The sequence below is a fragment of the Silene latifolia genome, chromosome 7, assembly GCF_048544455.1.
Source record: "Silene latifolia isolate original U9 population chromosome 7, ASM4854445v1, whole genome shotgun sequence".
Classification (NCBI taxonomy): Eukaryota; Viridiplantae; Streptophyta; class Magnoliopsida; order Caryophyllales; family Caryophyllaceae; genus Silene; species Silene latifolia.
In genome coordinates, this window is record NC_133532.1 from 56,124,987 (window position 1) to 56,131,417 (window position 6,431).

At 39.1% G+C, this 6,431-nt stretch overlaps 1 non-coding gene across 1 annotated transcript; it reads left to right on the top strand.

The window, feature by feature from the left end:
- Nucleotides 1-5,558: 5,558 nt before the first annotated feature.
- Nucleotides 5,559-5,666, top strand: LOC141593240 (small nucleolar RNA R71). Its single transcript, XR_012521342.1, has one exon. It is a non-coding gene; the product is annotated as a small nucleolar RNA R71 (small nucleolar RNA).
- The last annotated feature ends 765 nt before the right edge of the window (nt 5,667-6,431 follow it).

A 6,431-nucleotide genomic window follows, 5' to 3' on the forward strand; every position in this document is an offset into this window, starting at 1 on the left:
TGCCTTCTTGCAAGGCAAGGTGGGGCTTGCCAAAACGGCGACATATACAAGCATTAAAGCACACAAAACAAGTAATGGATGCATCTACAAAAATGAATATCCACTTTCCTCATCTAAGTGGCGGAAATTATCTACAAGGGAAGTAATCTAAGGGTACACATTCCATCATAGATACGGTTTCTTCAAACTACTAAGTTTAGAAGGATACCAATAAATCACCTCCAAGTTGTGTCAAGCTAGGATACCTTTGTCCTCAATCGTTAAATGATTTCGTCAAGAGTAGACTCCCTATGGTGTTAGAAACACTGGAGGATCGCGGAATTCCCCTTCTTGCCTAGACAAGAAGAAGGGTCGTCCCCTCTCTACCATGCACGAAAGTGGATACGATGGAAAAGAGATCAATAGTATTTGAGTTTCATATGGGAGTTTGCTTTTTGTTGATGTTATTTCCCCCCAATTTCTTGTGGCATTTGACATTTGAGAACATTTCTTTGCCATTTCTTTTGATGTTTGGCATTTCAATACTTGACAATTTCAATTTTTTCTTGTATTTTCTTTTGAACATTTTCAAAGTCACCCCAATTAGTAACGAGGGTGCCTTATATTTGAAGCATAGGAGTGTTCATTTTGGTTACTCCTCTTTTCTTTTGATGCAATTGAAAACTTTTTGATTTTCATTTCAATTCTTGAACTCAATTTTGAACAATTTTTGTGCCCATTCCCTTTTTGATGACAAAATGTGGTAGAACATGGATGATGGTTGCATGGTTTCAAGATTCACCTTGGAATAAACGGTAGCCAAGGAGTTATCACACCACAAGGTACTCTTGACTAGGCCTTATTCCATGGGTCAAAGGATACTAGCATGACACATCCTAGGGTGTTTTACAAGTATTCTAATAAGCAAAGTCTTAAGAAAAAAATGTATATACAGGGCTTTATATACACTTGTCAAGCTTCCCAAATATATGCTTTCACAAAATTTTCTTAAATGCAACTACATGCCATGATGCAACTAACATTTATACAACCTAATACATATGCTTCTACCAACTAGTATGCCAAATAATCTAAATGCAATCCTATAATCACATTGTTTATACCGCATCAATCAAAATAAAGCCACATAGTCATTAACATAGAGAGGAAAAAGGAGATTGGAACAATCATACCATGCGGTCTTCAATATCCTCATGTCTCGGATGTGGCGTAGTCGATCAATGTGACAAAGGATAAACAAACACAATATATACAAGACAATATATTCAAGACTTCACTATAAAGGAAATGAACATGTTTTTGGGTTTTTCAATTTTCAAATTTTTATGGTTTTATGATTTAAAGTCATGATAGAATTTCCCATGTCCACACTAGTATGGGCATTGTCCTCAATGGCCAATACGATAGAAAATTATGCAAACTATATGATATGCATGATTTCTAAACTAAATGTAAACTATATGATATATATACAAAAGTGAATGCAAGCTAAGCTATGCTATATGATGCATGAATTTTTTTTTTGGTTGGAGAGCACAATTTTGATTGACTCCCAATGCATATGCATAAACTTCCCCAAACCAAAATAGACATTATTTCTAATGTCAAAAATTGGGGGAGTTCATGCATAAGGATGCTATGCATGAAACTACAATTGTCATTTTGGATTTTACTTGTGGGAACAATAAAAGAAACACCTCAAAGGGACCGAGGTGTGAGTCCTCTAAATGGTGCTAGGACTCAATACTCATGATCAAGAAGCAAATTATATGAAAAACAAGAGAAATAAATAAAGCCTAAAGGAGGTGTAGGAGACTCACAAAGTATTGTGGCATCCTCCCAAGAGCTTGCTAATCCTCAATCATCGCCCATGGCGACATCACTATCATCTCCATCATCATCAACATCATCATCCTCACTAGCATCGTCATCATCATCTACCTGCATAGACCCGGAGGCTTTACCACTTTCACTTGAACTTCCTTCTTCTTCCTCACTACCCTTTTCTTCTTCACCTTCTTCTATCAACATTATCAAGGCGGAATTCAATGTTTGTTCGAGTCTCCACCTTTGTAACTTTCAATGAGCTCCGGATAATCATGTAGTTATTCAACAACCGGAGTAGAAGTAGTAGTTTCCACCATAGGAGAACTAGTCTCTTGAATTTCCATCCTTGCACTTTGAACCACCAAGGCCAAAGCTTTGGAAGCTTGAAGAGCTTGTTGCCTTTTTGAGAGATTCTTCTTTGGAGGTGCCTTGTTTCCACCTTTTGTCCTAGCCATCTTCTCCTTGTATGTAGTAACACCCAAAGATTTGCTTGAATTCCTCAAGTTTCAATAAGACCCAAATCGATTTAAGAAATTCGAAATTTGCCTTTGTACCCTAGAAAAGCGATTCAAACTTTGAGGATTTTGGTGTTTTAATTGCTTGTTGTTGATAAAGGAGTGATTTGTTTGAGTTTTAAGGGAGTTTGGAATTAATTTGGGTGAACTTGGTTGAGAAAATTGATTTTTATGGATGGAGGGATTGAGGGTTTTGAGGGTTTTGAGGGTTTTAGAGATGTGTTTGTGTTTTGAATGAGTAAAATGAATTGGGAAAGGGGGTATTAATCCCGTTAAATTTGAATTCAGCAGGGGAGACGAGCGAATCTGGGTCGGGACGCTCGGATCTTACTTCAGCTTGTTTCAGAAAATAAGACCGTGCTGAGACGAGCGTCTTCTGATGAAGACGAGCGTCTTTCTGAAGAGAGACGAGCATATTTGCTTGAGGACGCTCGGATTATCTGTCAGGACGAAATCCCAAATTTTGCCAGTAGTAGGACGAGCGGATCCACTCTAAGACGAGCGTCTTGACCGAGACGAGCGGATTCTATATGGAGACGGTCGGATTCTTAGTCAGACCAAAAATTTTTCTTTCTAGCTCTCTCAGGACGAGCGTCTTCTACCCAGGACGCTCGGATTCTTTTCAGGACGAGCGGATTTTTGTTGGGCCGCTCGGATTGTCCCTCTACCTCACGGATTCAGTTCCATCCGTGGATATTTCATAACCCGTGTCATTTACTCTTCATTTCTTTGGTCTTCATTGTGGGGGCACTACGAAGGCTTGGATAGCCTAGGTAATTGCTATCCCCACACTATGTCAAAACACTACACATCATAAACTTATAAGCCCCTCCCTCACTTTCTCTCGAAATGATGAAAATCTTGATCAAGGCATAAAAGTACAAATCCAAAATTGACAAGAATGCAATACAATAAGTAAAATGCAAGTCAAGAGGTTAGAATATTTAGAAGTGGTGGTTTAGGGAGGACTCCACCAAACTCTCATCCATGTACGTATAAGATGCCAAGGGGGCATAACCAAGGTGTTGTTGATGTTGTTCAACACCTTGAAGAAGTAATCGAAGGCTTGTTCATTGTCATTATAAAAATCTTCAATAGACTTTTGCACATTGTGTTCTTAATTATGGTGACTTGAGTGGAAATGGTCACCAAAGCCTTGGTCGTGGTTCATAGCATTACCAATATAAGGGTTGACTAACCCTTCAAACTCATCATCCCATATACCACATACTTCATTAGCTTGCTCCCCAATAGTATCATGAGTTGATGAGAACAACTCCTCTTTCTTCTTGTCATTATGGCCAATGAGGCCTTTCTCTTCTTTTGTCATGAGTGGTGGTGAGCTATTCAAGCTCTCATTCTTGTTGAAACACTCTTGCTCTTTGGATGGAGCATCTTGGAGATTATCCATTTTCTTCTCCCATATGGATGGTGATTCTTTACCCATAGCTTGTTCTTTGCATTGAGATGCCAACTTCTTTCTATCACTTTCTCGTCTATAATGATCAACCATGAAACACGGCTCATGTAGTCGGGGAGTTCTCATTGTTTTATCAATATTAAAAGTGATCGTTTCATCTCCCACTTCGAGTGTGAGCTCTCCATGTTTCACATCAATCACCGCTCCCGCGGTGTGTAAGAAAGGTCTTTCTAAAATGATAGGAATGTTGGAGTCTTCCTCCATGTCAACAATAACAAAGTCCACCGGGATGAAGAACTTGCCAATTCTTACCGGCACATCTTCCCATACCCCTAAAGGTGTCTTCTTTGATCGATCCGCCATTTGAAGCATGATATTAGTACACTTGAGCTCTCCCATTCCTAGCCTTTTGCACACCGAGTATGGCATGACACTCACACTTGCCCCAAGGTCACATAGAGCTTTGTTGATCGTAGTGTCGTCAATGGTGCATGGAATAGAGAAACTTCCCGGATCCTTGAGTTTTGGAGGTGAACTTCCTTGTAGGATGGCACTACTCACCTTAGTGAATGCAATAGTCTCAAGCTTCCGGATGGATTTCTTCTTTGTAAGAATATCTTTCATGTATTTTGCATAGGCCGGAACATGATTAATCAATTCGATGAATGGGATTGAGACTTCCAAGTTCTTCACAATCTCCATAAACTTCCCAAGTTGCTCATCAAACTTAGGCTTAGTTTGACGACTTGGAAATGGAAGTCGAATCACAATAGGCTCTTTCTCCTTAGCCTTCTCTTCATTCTTCTTTGAAACTTCTTGAATGGTGGTGGGTTCTTCTTCTTTCTTAGAGTCTTCAACTCTTTCCTTGTCACTAGCTTTCACAACATCTTCATCAATGGGCCTCTTCGTCCCTTTATACCTTGTACCACTCCTCAAATGGATGGCACTCACCGACTCATATCTTGGGGGATTACCTTGAGGTGGTAATTGCCCCTTTTGTCTTTGAGAACTAGAAGACGCTAATTGAGACATTTGGGTTTCCAACATCTTTGTGTGAGCTAGTATGTTGTTAATGGTGATGTCTTTTTTTTGGCTATCCTCTTGCATTTGAGTGAAAAATTCTTGTTGGTTCTTTTGCATTTCGAGGACCGCTTTTTGAACATCAAAACCTTGGTAATTTGTTTGATTATATGGAGGTTGGTTTTGATAACTTTGATTTTGATTGTAAAAGGGTCTTTGAGCTTGGTTTCTCATTGGAGGTGGGGTGTATGTTTGAGGGTTTTGAACATTTTGACTTTTGTATGAGAGGTTGGGGTGGAATTTGGTGTTTTCATTCCAATAGTTGGAATAAGGGGTACCACTTTTGTATGCTTGGAAATCATTCACTTGTTCACTTGTTCCCCTACATTCACTTTGGTCATGTCCCAAAGTTCCACAACACTCACATACTCCACTTGGAACTGGTGATGATGCCACCATAGCATTAACATGTTGCTTGGGTGACTTGGAGTCCTCTTAAAGTTTAGCCATGGCCTTCTCGAACTTCAAATTAATGGTATCAATATGAGCACTAAGTTGAGCACCCAATTGAGTAATGAAGTCCTCTTCATGCTTTCCTCCTCTAGTAGCCTTCCGAGGTCTACTATATTGTGAGTTATGGACCGCTATTTCTTCAATTTTGTTCCATGTTTGATTGTCATCAACTTCGGTAAACATACCATTTGATCCCATATTGAATGTTTCGGGAGTCTTCATATAGACCATTCCAAAATTGTTGTACAAGAAACCACTCGCTAAGTCCATGGTGTGGACAAGATCGACAAGTGTCCTTGAATCTCTTCCATGCTTTATACAAATATTCCTCATCCCTTTGTTTGAACCCGGTGATTTGGGCTGATGCGTGTCATTTATATGATGTTTTACACCCTATTTTACACGCATTTCAGAGCTCATTTATGTAGTTTATGCTATTATTCTCCCTATATCCGTCTACTTTCGTATTTTTGTACATTATTGCAGAAATGTGAAGAATCCAGCGGAAATCAAGCTAAATCCATCCCCGAGTACCTAGCATTGCATTTGACGTGAAGTATTTACTCAAGGAACGAGCTTGGTGCGCATTTCGAGGCCTAAAAGACAACTTTATGAAGAATTAAAAGCGGATTATCAGCTACTCTAGTCGATCGACTGGACCCTATGGTCGATCGACCAGAGCCCGACTTACAGAACTCTGTTCAAGATACCTCGCGATCGACCGGTCCCAGTGGTCGATCGACCAAGCCGTTAATTCTGACGTGAATAAAAAGATCGAGAATAAGAAAGCCCAATGTATTTTAGGTTTAGGAATAAGTTGTTACGTTAGATTCCTATATAACGTAACCTGACATTAAGCTTTACGCATTCAGTTTCATTCAGCTTTCATCCAGTTTTAGTTTATCATTAATTAGGGTTCTTAATATTTTTATTCTTTCATCAATAAAGTTTCTGTTTTGCATTCGGTTCTGATCTTTCCTTTACAATTCCTCTATACGGTATTCTTCTGTCCCGTTATTCAGTTTTATTGTTTTCATTCGTAGTATAGAAATTGCTAGTTAGTTTCCCGAGGCCAAAATTATGGTTTTATGTTATTTGTTTGTTCAATTATTTCAAGCATGAATTCAGTAGTTTAT